This window comes from Chiloscyllium plagiosum, unplaced genomic scaffold (assembly GCF_037043375.1).
Source record: "Chiloscyllium plagiosum isolate Xiang-an unplaced genomic scaffold, Cpla_swu_hap1 HiC_scaffold_8, whole genome shotgun sequence".
In the NCBI taxonomy this organism is placed as follows: Eukaryota; Metazoa; Chordata; class Chondrichthyes; order Orectolobiformes; family Hemiscylliidae; genus Chiloscyllium; species Chiloscyllium plagiosum.
Window position 1 is genome coordinate 116,483,925 of NW_028270146.1, and position 26,898 is coordinate 116,510,822.

The 26,898-nt window shown below is 43.0% G+C and overlaps 1 long non-coding RNA gene across 1 annotated transcript in view; it reads left to right on the forward strand.

The window, feature by feature from the left end:
* Nucleotides 1-1,447: 1,447 nt before the first annotated feature.
* The window catches only part of LOC148149530 (uncharacterized), a 69,053-nt gene continuing 43,602 nt past the window's right edge, over nucleotides 1,448-26,898 (forward strand). The window contains exons 1-2 of the long non-coding RNA XR_015757801.1: nucleotides 1,448-2,060; nucleotides 2,178-2,285. This is a non-coding gene — a long non-coding RNA (uncharacterized LOC148149530). The remainder of the gene's footprint in view (nucleotides 2,061-2,177; nucleotides 2,286-26,898) is intronic.

Below are 26,898 nucleotides of genomic sequence, written 5' to 3' on the forward strand. Positions count from 1 at the left end.
TGCCTGACCTGCTGCGCTTTTCCAGCAACACATTTTTCAGCTCTGATCTCCAGCATCTGCAGTCCTCACTTTCTCCATGTACAAGGTAGAGTCAAGGCAATAATAAGAGGCTGCAACAGGAGGGGGGACAGGTAGCTCCATATAAAACCCGACTCCTTCTCAACTGTTTTCACCACAAAAACCCAGCGCCTTCCAGAAAAGCAACTCTATATCCCACCACAACACTTTGCCCCACAATCGTGGTATCTGGCTGTGCACTAAGAGGAGTGCAACAGTCTGTACTGGGACCACGCTTGGTAAAGAGTCAAATCATCTGAGCATTGAGAGCCCCACCACATTGCATGCATTTTCTCTTGTTTTCACTCCTGACTCCCCTTGGTTTTCCTAATGAACCTGCTAAAAGTTGTTATTACACATATCTGCACAAGCTGTGAATTGAACCCAGGCCTCTCGGTCCAAGATTCGGGATATTTTCACCGCGTCACAAAACATCGACTCGAACTCCGTTTGTCCCTTGCCTGCGAAGTCACGCCTGAATCAACTCTGCAATTGGGAGGAAGGGGCGGAACAGGAGGACCGAGTAGCGGCCAGTCCTCTAACCAGAGTGAAAGAGGAGAGGGGCCAAAGCATTCTCGGGAGTGAACGCTTCAAGATTGGTCAGAGAGCAAATTATTTTGCAGGATTGATCATTCTCATTACATAGTGGAGCATTAAACCTCTCTCATAAATCAATGTGAGATTTTAAAGAATACTGTAGTTGAAATGTAAATCTGATAACGTACATATTTCCAATCGATTTACACTACTCGAGTAAGAAACTTCTTTTCAAACTCCCAGAACGATTGGTAATTTACATACCTGGCCGGTATGGTTGATTTGGACCGGACAATTTGCATGTTAGACATCCCAATAACTATAACTCGACAAAGCAATTGTTAATGACTAATAGTTTACCCATCAGTCTGTGCAGATATGAATATTCTCTATAAACTCACTGATAACCTCAGACGCACGCGCAGTTTGGTTTCTATGCAGAACATGCGCAGTACCACATTGTCAGGACACAGAGAGACATGGAGCTGCTTTCTCCGGCAGCGGCTGCGATCGGCTTCAGAGAGCGGCGCTCAGAGCCGGTGTGTAGGAGCCTCGCTGGGAGAAAGGAGTGGAGAGAATTCACAAGTCCCGGATAAAGGTTAAAAATAACTCGGAAAAGACCCTCCAGGCCCGTGTAAGGAGGCGGCGGTCTCTGATCAGGGAAACGGCCCAGGTTCACGGCCGCCATTTGTTTGAGGGAAGAGGGAGCGCTCAGGGCCGCCATCTTGAGAAGGTCAAGGTGCAGGAGGGCGGGGCTCTCGGGGTCTGTAGAACAATCAGAGGAAAGGGAAGACCCATTGTTACTGATTAATCCCACGGACACAGCGTCACTGGGCGGTCCCGCAGGAATATCCTCTCTCAGGCCTGCTGGGATGGTTCACCCAGTCAGAACCAGCAGCTCTCCTCCTCTCTCAGCTCCCCTTCTGTCCTTCCTGCAGCATCTGTCCCCTGGGACATTGAGCTGCCTGTCCTGTCCCTCCCTCAGCTGTTGTTTCTGTAATACCTGTGATATCCCAGTCCCACCTTAGATTACTTCACTAAAGACAGGAATGCACCCGATGGATTTTTCTTAACATCAGCAATAGTTTAATACTCACTTACAGGTTTTTAATTACATCGTTTTTGAACCACTTAATATACATTCAATCATTTGCAATGGCTGGATTTAAACCTGTGTCCAGAGAACATTTGCTGAGTTTCTGGATAAATTGTCTCACAATAATGCCACTAGGCCATCACTTCGCCTGCTCACAGGTTGCGCATCCTAGTGCAACCTGAATCAAAACCCTTTCTTCCTGCACAATTATTTGATCCTGAACTTTGGTGATATCACTCAGTATCTCTCCATGTGGGATCCCTCACTGTATGCATCTAATTGCTGCCTCTGTCAGCGTCTCTCACTCTTGCAGCTACTCCAGATCCTGAGCCAACAGAATTCTCCGCTCCAGAGAGATGAGGCAGCACAGGTGAGGAATGGAGACTGGAATTTTCCAGATCTCTGTGGGCTCACTGCCATTCTACATGTGTAACCCTCACAACATCAGTCTAATTTCCCATTCTGCTTATTTATGTGTCTTCTACAGGTACTCAGGGAGTTCCTGACTCAATAGACTTGCCAACTGCTGGTTGGGAAGATGATTGGTCAGCCAGAGAGACAAAGGTCGGGAGCCTTTAATAAATCCTGCTGCTAGGTAAGATCACTCACAGTGCACAGAGCAGAGAGCTCCAAACATCAGCTAACAAGACATGACATAGACATAGTGCTGAAGGGGGAGCATCGTACAGGCACACCCCAGGCTCAGTCACCATCCCTACTTTAAGTTTTGTTGTACTGAGACAGCATCGGGAGTTCCTAGTTTTCAATCCAGATGTGTGCTTTCTTGGTGAGCACCAGGACAACAGAGGGGAATGCAGGCCTCACATGAGAGAGTGGTAATGCTGCCTGGGATCTTTCTGTTCTTCATTCCCTCTCCAACACAGTATCTATGGGTCCTCTTGTGGACCCAGTGTCTTCAATCATTCTAACTCCTATAACAGTTCCTATCTCTGTCATCCCCTCCCCTCTTACCAATTAATTGACATATTTGAAACCTCCAGTCCAGACCATCCATATCGCTGTAACTTGCTTCAGTCTCGACAACATGCCTTGTCTCAATAGTCTCCTCCTCCAATAACTGGAGACATCGGGTCTGTTTCTGTGCTGCATGCTCTTTGTTTTAGATTTCCTAAATGGAATGAGTTGCATTTGCCTGTGTTTGGCCCATACCCCTTCCAATCTTCTCCTCTCCATGTACCTGCCCAAGTATCTTTTCCATATTGTAATTGTACTTGTTTTTACCATTTCCTCTGGCAGTCCATTCTGTCTATGCACCATCCTCTGTGGAAAATGTTGCCCCTCAGCTCCCTCTTTAAATCCTTGCTCTCTCACATCATGTTTATGCCTCTAGCTTTGGACTCACCTACCCTTGGCTTTTCACCTTACTTAGGCCCTACATGGTTTCATAAACCTTTATAAGGCTACCCCGTGGCCTCCTCTGCCCAGGAGAAATATTGACGACAATGTTACAAATATCTCCAACTCATGTACTCAATGCTCTGACCAATGAAGACAAGTGTGCCAAATGCTGCTTTCCTCACCCTGTCCCCCTGTGATTCCATTCCAAAACAGTGTAACTGCACCCCTTGGTCTCTCTCTGTTCGACAACACTGTCCAGGGCCCGACCATTACCTGTGTTACTCCTCCCTGGTTTGTCTTAACTAAATCCAACACCTGAATTAATTTCCATCTTTAATTCCTTGGCCCACTGGCCCAGTTGATTAACATCCCCTTCGATAACTATATTCCCTGCCTACTCTTCCACTAATTTTGGTATCCACAAACATACTAACAGTGACTCCTATATTTTTACCCAGATCCTCTGTATAAATGATGCACATCAGTGGCCCCAGCACCAATCCTTACAGCACACTGCTGGTCAGAGGCCTCCAGTCTGAACAACAACCCTCTACCTCCTCCTATCAAACCCATTGTGTATCCAGTTGGCTCGCTCTCCCTGATCCCATGTGATCTAACCTTACTAACCAGTGTACCCTGCTCAACCCTGTCAAAGGCCTTGCTGAAGCCAGAAACAACGTCTATTGCTCTGCTTCCATCTATTTTCTTGGTCACATCTTCAACAAACTCAGACAAGTTTGTGAGACATGTATTCCCGCGCACAAAGCCACTCTAACTTTCTGTAATCAGTTCTTATCTTTCCAAATGCATATAAATCCTACGTCTCAGAATGATCTCCAACACCTTACCCATCCTTGATTTCGCTCTCCTCAGTCTGCAGTTCCTTGGCTTCCCCTTGTAGTCTTTCTTAAATAAGGCCACAACATTATTTTCATAGTCAGGCAGTCATAAAGCATGGAAACTGACTATTCGGTTGATGCCGACCATAATCTTAAACAAACCTCATCCCTCCTGCCTGTTCCTGGATCACATCCCTTCAAACCTTTCCTATTCCTGTACTAATATTTCAAGCATTGTAATTGTACACACGTTTACCCCTTCCTTGGGAATTTCATTCCACACACAAAACACACTCTGTAACAGTTTGCTCCTTATGTTTTCTGATTTTAAATCTCTCCCTTCTAACCTTTAAGAAATGTAGTCCCTCATTCTAAAATGACCTGCTGTTGGGAAAACACAAGTCACGTTAACTCTATCTATACCCCTCATTATTTTATAATTTCTATACGCTCACCTCTCAACCTCCAGGCTCAAGTGAAAAATGTCCCAGACTGTACAACCTTCCTTCATAACTGAAACCTTCTATACCCATCACCATCCTGGTAAATGTGATCCGAACCCTCTCCAGCTTAATATCCTTCCTATAACTGAGCAGAGTATTCCAGAACAGGCCTTACCAATGTCCTGTACAATCTACACATGATTTCCCAAACTCTTAAACGCGAATGACTGAACAATGAAAGCAAGTACCATTTATAACCATCCTGTCTCTCCTTGTGGCAAACTTCAAAGAACTACGTACCTGAACCCCAAGGCGTACAACACTACTGAAGACACTACCATTAATTGTGAAAGCTCGACCCTTGTTTGTTGTAACCTAAATGCATTACCTCGCATTTCCCCGAATTGAACTCCATCTGCAGTTTTTCAGCCATTCACTCATTTCATCAATATCCCTTTGAAATCTCAGAAAACCTCCATCACTGCCCAAAATGCCACAAATATTACTGCTCAGGCCTCTACAATTTCTTCCCCAGCTTCCCACAATGTTCTGAGATACACTTGATCAGATCCTCGGGATTTATTTACCTCTATGTTTTAAAACTTCCAACACCGCCTCTTCTATAATGTGGACTCATTTCAAGACATGGAGTCATCGAGATGTACAGCACGGAAACTGACCCTTTGGTCCAACTCCTCCAGGACGTTTTTCATCCCATTTGCCAGAACTTTGCCAATATCCCTCTAAAATCCTGCTATTTATGTACACATCCAGATGCCTGCTAAATATATTTCTGTCAGCCTCCACCATTTCTTCTGGAAGTTTATATCATACATATACCAACCTCTGCAGGAAACAGCTGTCCCTTTGGTCCCTTCTAAATCTTTTCCTCTCACCTTAAAGCTATGTCTTGTAGGTTTGGACTCACCCCCCACCCCCCCACGACCGGAGAAAGTCCTTATCTATTGACCCTATCCATGCTCATCATGATTTTAAGAAACCTTTATAAGATAACTCCTCAGCGTCCCATGTTAAAGTGAAAATAATCCCAGTCTATTCAGCTTTTCCCTGTAGCGCAAACCCTCCAACCCTGGCAACATCCTTATTCATTTCTTCTGAAACCTTTTCAAGTTCCACAACATCCTTCCGATGGCATTGAAACCAGAATTGCACACAATATTCCAATAGTGTTCTGGCCAAACAATGTTTAGGTCCCTGAGCGCCCCAGGCCTTATCCACAGTAAGCTCCAAAGTGAAATATTTGTTTAGGATCTTGTAGTTTCACACATCGTTGGATTTGTTGATCATTAAGAATACTGGTTTTGTCCCTAGCTCCTCTTTTGTTCTTAATACACTTTTATTTCATGTCCCCTTTCTGCATTCTTGATTTCCATCCAAAGAGTATTCCTACAGCCCCTATGCTCCTCAGGGATTCCCTTGATCCAGCTGGCTATACCTGACATGTGCCCCCTTTTCCTTGACCAGAGTCTCAGTCGACAGCCAGTGTTTCTGAAAGCTGTCAGCATTGAGCTGCACACAAACAGGAACATGCTGGTGCTGAACGGTCCTTTTATCTCACATTTAAAATATTCCCAATTGTCAGAATTCGCTTTACCTGAAAATAGACTCTCTAATCAACTTTTTAAAAAGTTCATGTCTAATACTATCAAGATTTGTCTTGCCACATTTTATAACTTTAACTTTTGGACCAGGCCTGTCTTTCAGCAAAGCTATTTTCAAACTAATAGAATTGTGGTCACTTTGCCAAAGTGCTCCCGCACTAACACCTCAGTCCTATTCCCTACCTTGTTTCCCAAGGGGAGGTCAGGTTTCACTCCTTTCTCCAGTTGGGCCTTTACATATTGACTGAGACCTTGTCAAAGGCCTTACCGAACGCCATGATAACCACATAGTCTGCACTGCGCTCATAAATATTTTTTGATAACTTTTCAAAAAAACTCAATTGAATTCATCAGGCAGGATTTTCCTTTACAAAATCTGTCCTGAATCTATTCCTTCCTTTTCAATGTTGATACATCTTGTCCCTGAGAATTGTTCCCAATTTTTACCCAATATCCCTGTGGCCAGCAAAGTATTAAAGAGATCCAAAAGGGCCCCAGCAATCTCCTCCCTTACCTCCCACTGCAGCCTGCAATACATTTCATTGGGCACTGGGGATTTCTCCCCCTTTATGCCTGTGAAAGCATTTAATACCTCTTTATTGATCTTAACATGTTCTCGAGTCTCACCATCCCGACTGAAATCCCCGGCTACAGTGTCTTTCTCCTGTGTGAATACAGATGGGAAGCATACATTGAAGACCTCCGCTACTTCCTCTGGCTCCATGCGCAGATCGTCCCTTTGGTTTCCAACAGGCCGCACTCTTTAGCTGGGAATCTTCTTACTCTGACTCTCATCATAAAATATCTTGTAGCTTTTCCTTACTAGTGTCTACCAAGGAGGTTTCATGGCCTATTGAGTGCCCCTCATTTTTAAGGACCCCCTTGCACTCTCTATAGTTGTTGAAGGGCTTCACCTGGTTTTATTGCACTGTATTTTCTTTACCAAACTCACAATATCACTTGATCAGTATTCCCTGAACTTGGTGCCTTTGTCATTCACTGTTCATGGTACACGCTGGCCCTGAAGTCTCACTGTATTACTTGAAAATACTCCCTCTTTCCAATTGTAGGCTCGACTGCAAATAGTTCCCCTGAGTCTATATTTTTCAAATCCTGTCTAATGCTAGTAATAAAGATCAGTGATAGTGATAATGAAATGATAAGTAGCATTCCCCAAACTTCTGCATGATCCTTAGCTCTTTCCATCATGACTTCAAAACGTACAGAATTATGGTCATTATCCCCAAACACTACCTTATCCTTATCTCTGTCCAAATTTCCAGTACCTACAGCCCACCCTGTCTCTTTAATATCCTCCAGCCCTTAGCAATCGCCCCATCTGTGTACCTTCCTCAAGCCTTTCCATCATATGATATCACTGCAAACTTCTCCAGACCCCACAGCACTCCTCCATCCTATCCTACAGCACCTCACTCCCATGAACCTTCTACCATCCCTATAAACCTCCTTATCTGTATAAACCTCTCCAGCTCCCACAGTCTTTCCTGCCCATCCTCCCTTTGTGTAAATTATGAAGCCACGTGACCGTTCCCCAGATCTGTAACCTTGGCCAATCTCTGCAATCTTATCTATCTCTGTGACCTCCTCCCATCACTACTAGCCTTCTTAACTCTGTAACCTCCTGCAGTCACTAAAATCATCCGTGAATGTGTACCATCCTATTGAGGACTGTCACCTCTTCCAGTCCCATCAACTCTCTCTACCTGTAACCTTGGCCAGTCTGAAGAGTTCTTACTAACTCTGCAACCCTCAGTATTGATAACTTCATCCAGTCTCGATAACTGAGAAGAGAGGAATGAGAAGGCTCCAAACCTCTGTTAACAAGACATGACATCGATACAGATCTGGAGGGGGAATACAGTATAGGCCCACCCCACGCACAATCCCCACCCCTACTTTTAAGTTCTGTTGTACTAAAACTTGCTACACCCCAACACTGCACCTATGCCATGTCTTGTGGACCGGTGTCTTCAATAGTTTTTAACTCCGATAACAGTTCATATCTCTGTAACCTCCTCCTATCCCAATAGTCACTTCACGTATTTGAAACGTACTGCATTCCAGATTACTATCCCTATCGCTGTAACTTGCTTCAGTGTCTACAACATGCCTTATCTCGGTTGTCTCCAGTTATTGGAGGAGGAGACTGAGTGATGCAGCACAAAAATAGTTCCTTCGATCCAACTAGTCCATATTGACCAGAGTCCCTGACCGAGTCGCGTTTTCCTGCATTTGACCCAAATCCCTTCAAACCTTCTCCTCTCCATGTTTCTGCCCAAATCTTTTTTACATGTTATTGTACTTTTCTCTACCACCTCACCATCCTCTGTGTGAAAAATGTTCTCCTCCAATCCCTTTTAAGTCTTTCCCCTCTCGCCTTATATTTATTCCCTCCAGAACGTAGAACATGGCGGCACAGAACAGGCCAACCTGTGGAACCAATGTGAAGCCCAAGTAGCCAACACTATTCCATTCTTGTCCATGTGACTATCCAATGACCGTATAAATGCCCTTAAGGTTAGCAGATCGACTCCTGTTGCAGGCAGTTTGTTCCAAGCCCCTACTACTCTGAGTAAAGAAACTATCTCTGACATCTGTCATATATCTTTCACCCCTCAATTTAAAGCTATCCCCCCTCAAATTGCCATCTGAGGGAAAAGGCTCTCACTGTCTAATCCATTTCACTTTCTGATTATCTTAATGTCTCAATTAATTCATCTCAAACATCTTCTCTCGAATAAAAACAGCTTCAAGTTCCTCATATCACATTCCCTCCATTACCAGGTAACATCCTAGTAAATCTCCACTGAACCCTTTCCAAATCCGACACATCGTTCCTCTAATGGGGTGACCTATCTGCTCTGTAATTTCCTGGCCTATCCCTGCTTCCCTTCTTGAACAAAGGAACCACATTTGCTATCCTCCCGTCATTCGGCATTTCATCCGTGGTCAGCAATGTATTAAATATATCCACCAGGGCCCCAGCAATCTCCTCCCTTACCTCCCAAAGCAGATTGAGATACATTTCATTCAGAGGGAAGGGAGACCTGGAGCCTTCAAGAAATCCTGCAGCAAGATAGGACCACTCACAGTGAACAGAGCAGAGAGCATTTCAGTGATCGATCTTTGGTATGGAGGACATGACATAGATACAGAGTTGAAGGGTGAATACAGAGTGTGATAGTCCCAGGTTCAATCCCCACTCTCTTGTTTACTTTCATCTCTGCTGTATTGAGCCTTCCTATGTCAATATAGGAAGTTAACAGTTATCAATCCAGGCCTGTGCTGTCTTAGTGAGGATCAGTCCAACAGAGGGGAAAGCAGGCTTCCTCCAAGTAGATGATTTCAAATCCTGGGATCTTTCTGTTCTATATTTCCCCCAATCACGCTGACTTTTGTCATGGGATGGAGTCATTCAGCAAGGAAACATACCTTTCGGTCCAACTCATCTGTGCCAGGGCCTTGAGTGCTTGTAATTCCCAGAAAAGTTCTTATTTCTGTAACCTTAACCCCGCCCACAATCCCACTATGAATTTGATCCCTACTCCAATACTGATGATTCTTCCTATTTGTAAATTGCTCCAGTCTTGATAACATGCCAAATCTCAATAATCCCATCCTGCACTCAGTACAATCATCACTATTTCTGTAGGTTTTCACAATAACTACAGTCCACCCTGTCAGTGTCAAATCCTTTTCAGACCCTTTTCCAATCACAACAACCCTCCACATCTCTGTTTGCTCCTCCGAGCACCTCTAACGCTCTCACTTTGTGTGGCCAGTACTGTGTGTGAATACCCTTGGCATGTGGATGGACAATATGGTATGTGAATAATCCTGTGGCCAGAGGATGGTCAATACTGTGTGAGAATAATCCTGTGGTCTGCGGTTGGTCAGTTCTGTGTGTAAATAATCCTGCGGCTTGAGAATGTTCAATACTGTGTGTGAATAATCCTGTTGCCTGAGAAAGATCAATATTATGTGAGAATAATCCTGTGGCCTGAGGATGGTCCATACTGTGTGAGAATAATCTTGTGGCCTGAGGATGGTCCATACTGTGTGAGAATAATCTTGTGGCCGCATGCTGGTCAATACTGTGTGTGCATAATCGTGTGGGCTCAGAATGTTGAATATTGTGTGTGAATACCTGTGGCTTGAGATTGGTCAACACAGTTTGTGAATGATCCTCTGGCCTGTGAATAGTCAATACTGTGTGTGAATAACCCTTGGCCTGAGGATGGTCAATACTGTGTGCGAAGAATCATTGGCCAGAGGATGGTCAAAACTTTGTGTAATTAATCCTGTTGCCTGAGGTAGTTCAGTACTGTGTGTGAATAATCCTGTATACTGTGAATACTCAACACAGAGTGTGAATAATCCTGTGGCCTGAGGGCAGTCAATACTGTGTGTAAATAACCCTATGTCCTGTGAATCGTAAATACTGTGTGTGAATAATCCTGTGGCCTGACGATGGTCAATACTGTGTGTGAACAATCCTGTGGCCGGAGTATGGTCTTCACTGTGTGTGAACAATCCTGTGGCCGGAGTATGGTCTTCACTGTGTGTGAATAATCCTGTGGCCTGACGATGGTCAATACTGTGTGTGAACAATCCTGTGGCCGGAGTATGGTCTTCACTGTGTGTGAATAATCCTATGGCCTGACGATGGTTAATACTGTGTGTGAACAATCCTGTGGCTTGAGGATAGTCAATACTAATCATGTGACCTGTGAATGGTCAAGACAGTGTGTTCGTTAATCCTGTGGCCATATGCTGGTCAATACTGTGTGGGAATAATCCTGTGCCCTGTGACTGGTCAAGACAGTGTGTTCGTTAATCCTGTGTCCATATGTTGGTCAATACTGTGAGGGAATAATCCTGTGGCCTGAGAATCGTCAATACTGTGTGGAAATCATCCTGTGACCTGTAAATGGTCAAGATAGTGTGTTCATTAATCCTGTGGCCGTATGCTGGTCAATACTGTGTGGGAATAATCCTGCTGGCTGAGAATATTGAATATTGTGTGTGAATACTCGTGTGGCCTGAGGTTGGTCAATACAGTGTGTGAATGATACTGTGGCCTGAGCATGATCAATACTGTGTGTGATAATCCTCTGGCCTGTGAATGGTCAATACTGTGTGTGACTAATCCTTGGCATGAGCATGATCAATACGATGTGTGAACAATCCTGTGACTGTGAATGGTCAATACTGTGTCAGAATAATCCTGTGGCTTGATGATGTTCAATACTGTGTCAGAGTAAACCTGTGGCCTGAGGATTGACAATACTGTGTGGGAATAATCCTGTGACCTGTTAATTGGTAAAGAGAATGTGTTCATTAATCCTGTGGCCTCGGGTTGGTCAATACAGTGTGTGAATGATCTTATGGCCTTAGGATGATCAATACTGTGTGCGAATAATCCTCTGGCCTGTGAATGGTCAATACTGTGTGTGAATAACCCTTGACCTGAGGATGATCAATACTGTGTGTGAGTAATCCTGTGGACGGAGGATGGTCAATACTGTATGGGAATAATCCTGTGGCCTGATGATGTTCAATACTTTGTGAATACCCCTGTGACCTGAGGATGGATAAAACTGTGTGGTAATAATCCTGTGACCTGTAAATGATCAAGATAGTGTGTGCATTAATCCTGTGGCCGTAGGCTGGTCTATACTTTGTGAATAATCCTGCTGGCTGAGACTATTGAATATTGTGTGTGAATACTCCTGTGGCCTGAGGTTGGTCAATACTATGTGTGAACTAGCCTGTGGCCTGTGTCTGTTCAATGCAGTGTGTGAATAATCCTGTGAATTGAGGATGGTCAATATTGTGTGTGAATAATCCTTTGGAATGTGAATGGTCAATACAGTGTGTCAATAATCCTGTGACCCATGAGTCGTCAATACTGTGTGTGAATAATCCTTTGTCTAAAGATGGGCAATACTGTGTGTGAATAATCCTGTGGCCGTATGCTGGTCAGTACTGTGTGTGAGTAATCCCGTGGACTGAGGGTGGTCAGTAGTGTGTGTGAATAATTCTGTGCACTGTGGATGCTCAATACATCGTGTGAATAATCCCGAGGCTTGAACGTGGCCATTACTGTGTGGGAATAATCCTGTGGCCTGAGGTTGGTCAATACAGTTTGTGTATAATCCTGTGGGTTAGGGTGATCAATACGGTGTGTGGTAAATCCTGTGGACTGAGAATGATCAACGCTGTGGCTGAGTAATCCTGTGGAATGAGGGTGGTCAGTATTGTGTGAGAATAATCCTTTGGAATGTGAATGGTCAATACAGTGTGTGAATAATCCTGTGCACTGTGAATGCTGAATACTGTGTGTGATTGAGCATTTGTCTAAAGATTGTCAATACTGTGTGTAAATGATAATGTGGCCTGTGGATGGTAAATGCTGTGTGTTAATAATCCAGTGGCCTGTGGATGGTCAATACTGTTTGTTAATAATCTGTGGCCTGCGGATGGTCAATTCTGTGTGGGAGTAATCCTGTGGCCTGAAGATGATCAATGATGTGTGTGAAAACTCGTGTGGTCTGAGGATGGTCAATACTGTGTGTGAAAAATGCTGTGGACTGTGAACGGTCAATACTGTGTGAGAGTAATCCTGTGGATGGAGGATTGTCAATACTGTGTGTGAATGATCCTGTGGCCTGCGAATTGTCAATACAGTGTGTGAATAACCCTTGGCCAAAGAATGGTCAATACTGTGTGTGAATAATCCTTTGAATTGTGAATGGCAAATACACTGTATGAATAATCCTGCGGCCTGAGGTGGTAAATACTGTGTCTGAATAGTCCTTTGCCGAAGGATGGGCAGTACTGTGTGTGAATAATAATATGGCCTGTGGATATTCAATGCTGTGTGATAATAAACCTGTGGGCTGTGGATGGTCAATACTGTGTGTTAATAATCTCTGCAATACTGATTGCAAATAATACTGTGGCCTATGGATGGACAATACTGTGTGTGAATAATGCTGTGGCCTGAGGATGGTCAATGCTGGGTGTGAATAATCCTGTGACCTGCAAATGGTCAATACAGTTTGTTCATTAATCCTGTGTCCGTATGCTAGGCAATACTGTGTGGGAATAATCCTGTCGGCTGAGAATGTTGAATATTGTGTGTGAGTACTCGTGTGGCCTGAGGATGTTTAATACTGTGTAGGAATAATCCTGTGGCTTGAGGATTTTCAATACTGTGTGTGAATAATCCATGGCCTGAGGATGGTCAATACTGTGTGTGAATTAACCTGTGGCCTGAGAATTGCGAATACAGTGTGGGAATACTCCTGTGCACTGTGAATGCTTAATACTGCGTGTGAATAATCCTGTGTACTGAGGGCAGTCAATACTGTGTCGGAATAATCCAATGGCCCGTGAATCGTAAATACTGTATGTGAATAACCCTTGGCCTAAGGATGGTCAATTCTGTGTGTGAATAATCCTTTGGACTGTGAATGGTCAATACACTGTGTGCATAATCCCGCAGCCTGAGGATGGTCAATAATGTGTTTGAATAATCCTGTGGCCTGTGAATTGTCAAAACTGTGTGTCAATAGCCCCTTGTCTAAGGATAGTTGATACTGTGTGAATAATAATGTGGCCTATGGATGGTCAATGCTGTGTGATAATAATCCTGTGGGCTGTGGATGGTCAATACTATGTGTTAATAATCTGTGACGTGTGCAATGCCAATATTGTTTGCAAATATTACTGTGGCCTGTGAATGGTCAAGACTGTGTGTGAATAATCCTGCGGCCTGTGAATCATCAATACAGTGTGTGAATAATCCTGTGGCCTGAGAATGGTCAATAATGTGTGAAATTAATCCTGTTGCCTGAGGATGATCAGTACTGTGTAGGAATAATCCTGTGGCTTGAGGGTTATCAATACTGAGTATGAATAATCCATGGCCTGAGGATGGTCAATCCTGTGTGGGAATAATCCTGTGACCTGTAAATGGTCAAGACAAAGTGTTCATTAATCCTGTGCCATGTGCTAGTCAATACCGTGTGTGAATAATCCTGTGCCCTGTGAATGATCAATACTGTGTGTGAATAATCCTGTGGACTGAGAATGGACAATACTGTGTGGGAATAACCGTTGGGCCGAAGGATAGTCAATACTGTGTGTGTTAAATATCCTGCTGCCCGAGGGATGTTCAATACTGTGTGTGTGTGTGTGAATAATCCTGTGGCCTGAGAATGGTCCATACTCTGTGGGAATAATCCTGTAGCCTGAAGATGGTCAATACAGTGTGTGAATAATCCTGTGGCCTGAGAATGGTCATTCATGTATGGGAATAATCCTGTGGCCTGAGAATGGTCAATGCTGTGTGGGAATAATCCTGTGGCCTGAGGATGGTAAATACTGTGTGTGAATAGTCCTCTGGCCTGAGAATGGTCAATACTATGTGTGAAAAATCCTGTGGACAGAGAATGGTCAATACCATGTGTGAATTAACCTGTGGCCTGAGAATTGTGAATACAGTGTGTGAATAATCCTGTGCACTGTGAATGCTCAATAAAGTATGTGAATAATCCTATGGCCCGTGAATCGTAAATACTGTGTGTGAATAACCCTTGGGCTAAGGATGGTCAATACTGTGTGTGAATAATCCTTTGGACTGTGAGTGGTCAGTACACTGTGAATAATGCTGTGGCCTTTGAATCATCAATATTGTGTGTGAATAATCCTGTGGCCTGAGGATGGTCAATACTATGTGGAAATAATCCTGTTCCTTGAGGATGGTCAATACTGTGTGGGAATAATCCTGCGACCTGTAAATGGTCAAGACAGTGTGTTCATTAATTCTGTGGCCGTAGGCTGGTCAATACTGAGTGTGAATAATCCTGTGGCCTGAGGATTGTCAATACTATGTGGGAACAATCCTGTGACCTGCAAATGTTGAAGACAGAGTGTTCATTAATCCTGTGGCCGTGTGCTAGTCAATGCTGTGCGTGAATAATCCTGTGCTCTTTGAATGGTCAATACTGTGTGAGAATATTGCTGTGGCCTGAGACGCGTCAATCCTGTGTGGAAATAATCCTGTGACGTGTAAATGACCAAGACAGTGCGTTCATTAATGCTGTAGCCGTATGGTGGTCAATACTGTGTGTGAATAATCCTGTGGACTGAGAATGGTCAATACTGTGTGTGTTAAATATGCTGCTGCCTGAGGATGTTCAACACAGCGAGTGAATAATCCTGTGGCCTGAGGATGGTCAATACAGTGTGTGAAAACTTTTGTTGCCTGAGGACGGTCCATACTATGTGCTGAAAATCCTGTGGAATGTGACTGGTCAATACTATGTATCAATAATCTGTGGCCTGTGCATGTTGAATATTGTTTGTTAATAAAACTGTGGCCTGTGGATGGTCAATACTGGGTGTTAATAAACTATGGCCTGTGCATGTTCAGTACTGTTTATACTGAATGGTCAAGGCAATGTGTTTATTAATCCTGTGGCCGTATGTTCGTCAATACTGTGTGTGAATAATCCTGTGGGCTGAGAATGTTGAATATTGTGTGTGAATACTCATATGGCCTCTGTCCTGTCAACACAGTGTGTAATTAATCCTGTGGCCTGAGGCTGGTCAATAATGTGTGGGAATAATTTTGCTACCCGAAGATTGTCAATACTGTGTGTGAATAATCCTGTGGGCTGCGAATGGTCAATACTGTGTGTGAATAATCCTATGGCCTGAGGACGGTCAATACTGTGTGTGAATAATCCTATGGCCTGAGGACGGTCAATACTGTGTGTGAGTAATCCTGTGGTCAAAAATTGGTCAATATTGTGTGAAAATAATCCTGTGGCCTGAGAATGGTCAATACTGTGTGTGAATAATACTGTGGCCTGAGGTTGGTCAATAATGTGTGTGAAAAATGCTGTGGACTGTGAATGGTCAATACTGTGTGTGAGTAATCCTGTGGCCTGAGGATGTTCAATACTGTGTGTGAAAATAATCCTGTGGCCTGAGAATGGTCAATACTGTGTGTGAATTAACTTGTAGCCTGAAAATTGTGAATACAATGTGTGAATAATCCTGTGCACTGTGAATGCTCAATCCTGTGGACTGAGGGCAGTCAATACTGTGTGTGAATAATCCTATGGCCCGTGAATCGTAAATATTGTGTGTGAATAACCCTTGGCCTAAGGAAGGTCAATACTGTGTGCGAATAGCCCTTTGCCTAAGGATGAGCAATACTGTGTGTGAGTAATGATGTGGCCTGTGGATGGTCAATGCTGTGTGATAATAATCATGTGGGCTGTGGATGGTCAATACTACGTGTTAAAAATCTGTGGCCTGTGCATGATCAATATTGTTTGCAAATAATACTGTGGCCTGAGGATGGTCAATACTGTGCATGAGTAACCCTTGGCCTGAGGATGGTCAATACAGTGTGTGAACAATCGTGTTGCCTGAGATGGTTCAATACCATTTATTAATAATCCTGTGGCCTGAGAATGGTCAATACAGTGTGAGAATAATCCTGTTGCCTGAGAATCGTCAGTATAATGTGAGAATAATCCTGTTGTTTAAGGATGATCAATACTGTGTAGGAATAATCCTGTTCCTTGAGGATTGTCAATAAGTTGTGTGGATAACTCATGGCCTGAGGATGGTCAATACTGTGTGTAAATAATCCTGTGACCTGTAAATGTTGAAGACAGAGTATTCATTAATCCTGTGGCGATGTGCTAGTCAATGCTGTGTGTGAATAAACCTGTGCCCTGTGAATGGTTAATACTGTGTGGGAATATTGCTGTGGCCTGAGAATCAACAATACTGTGTGGGAATAATCCTGTGACGTGTAAATGAACAAGATAGTGTGTGCATTAATCCTGTGGCCGTATGCTGGTCAATACTGTATCTGAATAATCCTGTTGGCTGAGAATATTGACCATTGTGTCCGAATACTCCTGTGGCTTGTGAATCATCAATACTGTGTGTGAATAAACCTGTGGCCTGAGGTTAGTCAATACTGTGTGTGAATAATCCTCTGGCCTGTGAATCATCAATACTGTGTTTGACTAATCCTTAGACTGAGTATGAACAATACGATATGTGAACAATCCTGTGGACTGTGAATGGTCAATAGTGTGTCAGAGTAATTCTGAATTTGAGGATGTTCAATACTGTGTGTGAATAATCCTGTGCCCTGTGGATTGTCAGTACTGTGTGGGAATATTCCTGTGACCTGTTAATTGGTAAAGAGAATGTGTTCATTAAACCTGTGGCCTCAGGTTGGTCAATACTGTGTGTGAATGATCTTATGGTCTTAGGATGGTCAATACTGTGTATGAATAACCCTTGACCTGAGGATGATCAATACTGTGTGTGAGTAATCCTGTGGACAGAGGATGGTCAATACTGTGCGTGAATAATAATGTGGCCTGAGGGCAGTCAATACTGTGTGAATAATGCTATGGGCTGTGAATCGTCAGTACTGTGTATGTATAACCCTTTGCCTAAGGATGGTCAATATTGTGAGTGAATCATAATGTGGGCTGTGGATGGTCAATGCTGTATGAGAATAATCCTTTGTGATGTGAATGGTCAATACTGTGCATCAATAATCTGTGGCCTGTGAATGTTCAATACTGTTTGTACTGAATGGTCATGGCAATGTGTTTATTAATCCTGTGGCCGTATGTTCGTCAATACTGTGTGGGGGAAAACCCTGTGGGCTGGGAATGTTGAATATTGTGTGTGAATACTTCTGTGGCCTCTGTACTGTCAACACAGTGTGTAAATAATCCTGTGGCCTGAGGCTGGTCAATAATGCGTGTGAATAAATTTGCTACCCGAGGATATTCAATGCTGTGTGTAAATACTCCTGTGCGCTGTGAATGGACAATACTGTGTGTGAATAATCCCGTAGACATAGAATTGTCAATTCTGTGTGTGAATTAACCTGTGGCCTGAGAATTGTGAATTCAGTGTGGGAATAATCCTGTGCACTGTGAATGCTCAATACCGTGTGTGAATAATCCTGTGGCCTGAGAATGGTCAATACAGTGTGAGAATAATCCAGGTACCTGTGGATGGTCAATACTGTGTAGGAAAAGTCCTGTGGCTTGAGGATTGTCAATACTATGTGTGAATGATCCATGGCCTGAGGATGGTGATACTTTGTGTAAATATTCCTCTTCCATGAGGATGGTCAATACTGTGTGGGAATAATCCTGTGACCTGTAAATGATCAAGACAGTGTGTTCATTACTCCTGTGGCCATAGGCTGGTCAATACTGTGTGTGAATAATCATGTAGCCTGAGGATTGTGAATTCTATGTTGGAATAGTCCTGTGACCTGCAAAAGTTGAAGACTGAGTGTTCATTAATCCTGTGGCCGTGTGCTAGTCAATACTTTGTGTGAATAATCCTGTGCCCTGTGAATGGTCAATACTGTGTGTGAACATTGCTTTGGCCTGAGAATCATCAATACTGCGTGGAAATAATCCTGTGATGTGTAAATGATCAAGACAGTGCATCCATTAATCCTGTGGCCGTATGGTGGTCAAGACTGTGTGTGAATAACCATTGGGCCGAAGGATAGTCAATACTCTGTGTGTTAAATATCCTGCTGCCCAAAGATGTTCAATACAGTGAGTGATTAATCCTGTGGCCTGAGGATTGTCAATACTTTGTGTGAAAAATTATGTTGCCTGAGGACAGCCATACTGTGTGTGAATAATCCTGTGGCCTTAGAATAGTCAATACTGTGTGTGAATAATCTTTGGCCTGAGGATGGTCAATGCTGTGTGTGAATAATGCTTTTGACAATGAATGATCAATACCATGTATGCATAATGCTCTGGCCTGTGAATCGCCAATACTGTGTGTGAACAATCCTGTAATTTGAGAATTGTGAATAATGTGAGTGAATATTCCTGTAGCCTGAAGATGGTCAATACTGTGTGAGAATAATCCTGTGTTCTGAGGACAGTCAATACTGAGCGTGAAAAATCCTGTGGCTTGTGGATGGTCAATACTGGGTACGAATATTTCTGTGACCTGTAAATGGTCAAGACAGTGTGTTAATTAATCCTGTGGCCGTATGCTGGTCAATACTATGTGTGAATAATCCTGTGGCCTGAGGATGTTCAATACTGTGTGTGAATAATCCTGCGGTCTGAGAATGGTCAATACAGTGTGTGAATACTCCTGTGGTCTCAGGATGTCCAATACTGTGTGTGAACAATCCTGTGGCTTGAAGATAGTCAGTATTGTGTGGAAGTAATTCTGTGACCATGTAAATGGTTGAGACAGTGTGTTCATTAATCCTGTGGCCGTGTTCCAATCAATACTGTGTGTGAATAATGCTGTGGGTTGGGAATATTGAATATTGTGTGTGAATACTAGTGTGTCCTGAGGATGGTTAGTACTGTGTGTGGATAATCCAGTTGCGTGAGGATTGTGAATACAGTGTGAGAGTAATCCTGGGGCCTGTGAATGTTCAATACTGTGTGTGAGTAATCCTGCGGTCTGTATACTGGCAATACTGTGTGTAAATAATCCTATGGTTTGAGGATGATTAATACAGTGTGAATAATCCTGTTGCCTGAGGATTGTCAATATTGTGTGAATAATCCTGTTCCTTGAGGATGGTCAATACTGTGTGGGTATAATCCTGTGACCTGTAAATGGTCAAGACAGTATGTTCATTAATCCTGTGGCCGTAGGCTGGTCAATACTGTGTGTGAATAATGATGTGGTCTGAGAATTGTCAATACTATGTGGGAATAATCCTGTGACCTGTAAATGTTGAAGACAGAGTGTTCATTAATCCTGTGGCCATGTGCTAGTCAATGCTGTGTGTGAATAAAGCTGTGCCCTGAGGATGGTCAATACTGTGTGGGAATAATCCTGTGACGTGTAAATGACCAAGACACTGTGTTCATTAATACTGTGGCCGTATGGTGGTCAATACTGTGCGCGAATAATCCTGTGAACTGAGAATGTTCAATACAGTGTGTGAATAATCTAGTGGCCTGAGGATTGTCAATACTTTGTGTGAATAATCCTGTGGCTTTAGAATGGTCAATAATGTATGGGAATAATCCTGTTGGCCTGAGAATGGTCAATGCTGTGTGGGAATAATCATGTGGCCTGTGACTGCTCAATGCTGTGAGTTGATAATCATGTGCCCTGAGAGTAGTCAATAAAGTGTGGGAATAATCCAGTGTCCTAAGAATAGTCAATACTGTGTGTGAATAAGGCTGTAGCCTGTGAATGGTCAATACTGTGTGTGAATAATCTTGTGGCTGGAGGATGGTTAATACAGTGTGTGAATAATCCTGTGGCCTGTGATGGTCAATACTGTGTGTGAATTATCCTTAGACAGTGAATGGTCAATACCATGTGTGAATAATCCTCTGGCCCGTGAATGGTCAATACTGTGTGTGAATAACCCTTGGCCTGAGGATGGTCAATACTGTGTGTGAGCAATCCTGTGACCTGAGAATGGTCAAAACTATGTGCGATTAATCCTGTTGACTGGGGCTGTTCAATGCTCTGTGTGAATAATCCTGTGGTCTGTTAACAGTCTATGCTGTGTGTGAATAATGCTGTGGACTGTGAATGGTGAATACTGTGTGCGAATAATCCTGCAGCGCGAGGCTGGTCAATATTATTTGTGAACAAACCTGTGGCCTGAGGATGGCCAACACTATGTGGGAATTATCCCGTGGCCTGAAGATGGTCGGTTCTGTATGGGAATAATCCTTTGGTCTGAGGAAGGTCAAAACTGTGTGTGAATAATCCTGTGCGCGGTGAATGCTGAATACTGTGTGTGAAGAACCCTTGGATGGTCATTACTGTGTGTGAACAATCCTGTGACCTGAGGGTAGTGAATACTGTCTGTGAATAATCCTGCAGCCTGAGGGTGATCAATACACTGTGTGAACAATCCTGTAGCCTGAGAATGGTTAAAACTGTGTATGAATGAAACTGAGACCTGTAAATGGTCAAGACAGTGTGTTCATTAATCCTGTGGCCTAATGGTGGTCAATACTGTGTTTGAGTAATCATGTGACCTGAGAATGTTTAATTTTTTTTTTGAGTATCCCTGTGTACTGAGGATGGTCAATACTGTGTGTAAATAATCCTGGGAACTATGAATGCTCAATACTGTGTGGGAATAATCTTGTGGCCTGAGAATGGTCAATGCTGTGTGTGAATAATCATGTGGCCTGATGATGGTCAATACTTTGTGAATAATTATGTTGCGTGAGGATGGTCAGTACAGTGTGTGAGTAATCCTGTGGCCTGATGATGGTCAATACCTTGTGAAAATAATCCTGTCGCCTGAGGATCGTCAATACTGTGTGTGAAAAATCCTGTGGCCTGAGGATCGTCAATACTGTGTGTGGAAAAGTCCTGTGGCTTGAGGTAAGTCAATACTGTATATGAATAATCCTGTGTCCTGATAATGGTCAATACCGTGTGTGAATAATCCTGGTACCTGAGGATGGTTAATAATGTGTGTCACTAATCCTGTGGCCTGTGAATCGTCAATTCTGTGTGTGAATAATCCTCCAGCCTGTGAAGTGTCAATATGGTGTGCGAATAATCCTGTAGCATGAGGATGGTCATAACAGTGTGTTCATTACTCCTGGGTCTGTAGGCTGGTCAATACTGTGTGAATTACCCTTGGCCTGAGGATGGTCAATACTTTGTGTGAATAATCCTGTGACCTGTAAACTGACAAGGCAGTAGGTTCAAAAATCCTGTGGAAGTAGGCTGGTCAATACAGTGTGTGAATAATCCTGAGGCCTGAGGATGGAGAATACTTGTATGAATAATTCAGTGGACTGTGGATTGTCAATACTGTGTTTAAATAATCCTGGGAACTATGAATGCTCAATACTGTTTATGAATACTCCTGTGGCCTGAGGTTGGTCAATACTGTGAGTGAATAATCTTGTGGCTGGAGGCTGGTCAATAATGTGTGAAAATAATCCTGTGGCCTGTGGAATGTCAATACAGTGTGTGAATAATCCTGTGGCATTAGGGTGGTCTATACTGTGTGTGAATAATTATTTATGTGAGGATGGTTAATATTGCGTGTGAATAATCCTGTTGCCTGAGTTGATGAATACTCTGTGAACTTCTCCTGTTGCCTGAGGATGGTCGATACTGTGTGAGAATAATCCTTTGCACAGTGATTGGTCAATATCATGTGTGATTAATCATGTGGCCCGATGATTGTCAATACCATGTGAAAATAATCCTGTGGCTTGAGGATGGTCAATACTGTGTGTGAATAATTGTGTTGCATCAGGATGGTCAGTACTGTGTGAGAATAATCCCGTTACCTGATGATGGTCAATACTGTGTGTCACTAAACCTGTAGAATACTGTGTGCGAATAATGCTGCGGTCTGAGGATGGAGAATACTTGTGTGAATAATTCTGTGGACTGTGGATTGTCAATACTGTGTTTAAATAATCCTGGTACCTGAGGATACTGTTTATGAATACACCTGTGGCCTGCGGAATGTCAATACTGTGTGTGAATAATCCTGTGACATTAGGGTGGTCTATACTGTGTGTGAATAATTCTTTGCGTGAGGATGGTCAATATTCCGTGTGAATAATCCTGTTGCCTGAGGATGTTCAATAATGTGTGGGAATAATCCTGTGGCCTGTGAACGGTCAATGCTGTGTGTGAATTACCCTTGGACAGTGAATGGTCAATACCACGTGTGAATAATCCTCTGGCCTGTGAATTATCTGTGTATGTGAATACTGTGAATACTGTGTGTGAATAACTCTTGGCCTGAGGATGGTCAATACTGTGTGTGAACAATCCTGTGGCCTGAGGATGGTAAAAACTATGTCATTAATCCTGTTGCCTGTGGTTGTTCAATACTGTGGATGATAAATCCTGTGGCCTGTGAATGGTCATTTCTGTTTGTTAATAATACTGTGGCCTGAGGATGGTCAATACTATGTGTGAATAATCCTGTGCACTGTGACTGCTCAATACTCTGTATGAATAAACCTGTGGCCTGAGAGTAGTCAATAAAGTGTGGGAATAATCCAGTGGCCTAAGGATGGTCAATACTGTGTGTGAATAAGGCTGTGGCCTGTGAATGGTCAATACTGTTGTGAATAATCTGTGGCCTGTGGATGGTCAATACTGTTGTGAATAATCTTGTGGCCAGAGGCTGGTTAATACAGTGTGTGAATAATCTTGAGGTCTGATAATGGTCAATACCGTGAATAATCCTGTGCCCTGAGGATATTCAATATTGTGTGTGAATAAACCTGTGGCCTGTGATGGTCAATGCTGTGTGTGAATTATCCTTGGACAGTGAATGGTCAATACCATGTGTGAATAATCCTCTGGCCTGTGAATCGTCAATACTGTGTGTGAATAACCCTTGGCCTGAAGATGGTCAATACTGTGTGTGAACAATCCTGTGGCCTGAGGGTGCTCAAAACTGTGTGCGAATAATCCTGTGGCCTGTGAACCGTCAATACTGTTTGTTAATAATAGTGTGGCCTGTGGATGGACTATACAAAGTGTTGAATAATCCTGTGCACTGTGAATGCTCAATACTGTGTGTGAATAGACCTGTGGCCTGAACATGGTCAATACTATGTGTGAATAATCCTGTGGCCTGTGAATGCTCAATAATGTGTGTGAATAATACTGTGGACTATGGATGGACAATACTGTGTGTGAATAATCCTGTTGCCTGAGGATAGTGAGTCCTGTCTGTGAATAATCCTGTGACCTGTAAGTGGTCAAAAAGTGTGTCCATTAATCCTCTGGCCGGAGGATGATCAATACTATGTGTGATTAATCCTGTGTCCTAAGAATGTTGAATATTGTTTGTGAATATTCCTGTGGCCGGAGGTTGGTCAATACTGTGTGAGACTAATCTTGTGGCATGTGAATCATTAGTACTGTGTGAGAATAACCCTTGGCCTGAGGATGATCAAAACTGTGAGTGAGTAATCCTGTGGCCTAAGAATGATCAATACGATGTGTGATTAATCCTGTTGCCTGAGGTTGTTCAATCCTGCGTGAGAATAATCCTGTTACCTGTGAATGGTCAATGCTTGTGTGAATAATTTTGTGGGCTGTGAATGGTCATTACTGTGAGTGAATAATCCTGTGGTCTTCGGATGGTCGATACTGTATGTGAGTAATCCTATGGACTGAGGATGGTCAACACGGTGTGCAATTAATCCTTTGGACTGTCAATGGTCAATACTTTGTGTGAATAATCCTGTGGCCTGAGGATGGTCAATATTGTCTGTGAATAATCGTCTGGACTGATGATGGTCAATGATGTGTATGAATAATCCTGTAGCCTGTGAATCGTCAATACTATGTGGGAATAAACCTTTGCCTAAGGATAGTCAATACTGAGTGTGAATAATTCTGTGCACTGTGACCGCTCAATACTCTGCGTGAATAAACATGTGGCCTGAGTGTAGTCAATACTGTGTGGGAATAATCCAGTGGCCTGAGGATAGTCAATTCTGTGCGGGAATAAGGCTGTGGCCATTGAATGGTCACTACTGTGTGTTAATAATCTGTGGTGTGCATAGTCAATACTGTTTGTTAATAAAACTGTGTCCTGTGAATGGTCAATACTGTGTGTGGGTAATCCTGTGACCTGTAAATGTTCAAGACAGTGTGTTCAAAAATCCTGTGGCCATACGCTGGTCAATACAGTGTGTGAGAAATCCTGTGACCCGAGGATGGTTAATACTGTGTGTGCGTAATCCTGTGGCCTGATAATGATCAATACTGTGTGTGGATAATCCTGTTGCTTGAGGATTTTCAATAATGTGTGTGACTAATTCGGTGGCCTGATGATGGTCAATGCTGTGTGATAATAAGCCTGTGGCCTGAAAATAGTCAAATACTGTGTGGGAATAATCCTGTGCCTTGAGGATATTCAATACTGTGTGTGAATAATCCTGTGGTCTGTGGATGGTCAATGCAGTGTGTGAATAATCCTGTTGCCTGAGGTTGTTCAATACAGTGTGTTAATAATTATGAGACCTATGAATGGGCAATACTGTGTGTGAATAATCCTGCAGCCTGAGAATGGTCAATACTGTGTGTTAATAAACGTGTGGCCTGTGAATCGTCAATACTGTGTGTGAGTAATAATGTGGCCTGTGGATGGTCAATGCTGTGTGTTAATAATCTGTGGCCTGTGCATGGTCAATAGAGTATGAATAATCCTGTGTGCTGAGAATGCTGAAAACTGTGTGAATAATCCTGTGGCCTGAGGATGGTCAATACTATCTGTGAATAATCCTGTGTCCTGAGGACGGTCAATACAGTGTGTGAATTATCCTCTGGCCTGTAATTCGTAAATACTTTATAAAAATGCTCCTATGGCCTGAGGATGGTCAATAGTGAAAAATCCTGTGGCCACTAATGTGGTGGTTTTGGATGAGCAGCTGGTTGATCCTTTCTCTCCAATGTCCCTCCCTATCTCTGCAAACCCCTCCAGCTGCAGCAATCCGTACTGGCTTTGTAACACCGTTCAGATCCTGGCCACTCCCTGTAACATTCTCACCACCTCCAGCACCTTCATCTCTCCCTGTTCCTGTCATGTCATTAAACCCTGACAATGATTCCCATTCCACCTGCCCTCCTGCTGCGAGCAGACCCTTTGCGATCCCTTTACAACTTACTCTTAAAGCACACTCACACTTCTGGATTTTAAGCACGTTTTGCTGATCTTGTTTGCCTCATAATCTAATATGATCCATTTTGTCCTGAGTGAGGGACAGGAGTGAGTTTCTTGTTGAGGTTTTGTCTGTTTCGATGGAATGTACTTTTTTTGAGTGATTTACACTGTTCCTTCAAATGTTTTCCACTGTTTATTTACAGACACATGTTCCAGTCTGTTTAGCCTGTTTACCTTGTTCATTTCTCCTGTCAAATGTACACAATTGGCTATTTTTGTTTTTCATTGTAATTTGTCCTTTCTGTGATTCACTCTAAAACTTTATATTTCTTTAAACTGCACTTTATCACAATTTCCCGGAAGATCTCTCCAGGTGACATTACTCATTCACTAAGTTTCATCACACAACCATCGATCTGACATAGTTATGTCCCTAGCTAGTTGCACAATGTGTTATTCAAAGAAACACTGAAAAAAATTATCTGTACTCCCCTTCCACTATCACTGTTGTCAGTGTGATTGTCCCAGATTATGCGAATATTGAAGTTTCCAAAATTATCACAATATCTTTGTTAAAAAATTCCAATTAATTCCTGTTTAATGCAGTGATGTGCAATGAAATGCTGTTCGGCGGCTAAAACTGTTCTGCTTTTTCTGTCCTTGGCAAGTAGTAGCCAGAATTTACATTCCGACTCTACTTCATAATCTGCAGCCAAATGCTTTCTCTGTAATGCCTTTGTTATCCATTATAGTTCTCATTGCGCATTTTGCCTGAGTTTCTGCAAGGTTGTGAGCTATTGAATATTTATGTCCCACCTTTTGTTCGCCCTGTAACCATGTCTCCCTGGTGTCTAAATCTCTTTTATCTCTGTGTCACAAATCCATCTACGTTATTGCAGAGACCTTGTCCATGCGAAAAAAAAAGACATAATTTACTCTTTCCCACAATGTCTTGTCACAAACCTATTCGCTGATGTACAGGTTTAGTTAAACTCTGTCCCTTTCGGTTCCTTTCTGCTTGTCTTCAGCCACATCCCCATGCTGTTCTGATGCTTCACCTTTTCTCTTTGGATTTGGAAAGCTCCTTTCACCTGAACCCTGTCCCTGCGTCCTCTCTGTCAGTTTAAAGCCCCGTCCACAAACCTACCGACATGATTTGCCAGGACACTCTTCCCAGCACGGTTCCAGTGGGTCCATTCTAATGGATTATTTTTTTATAAATCAGCTA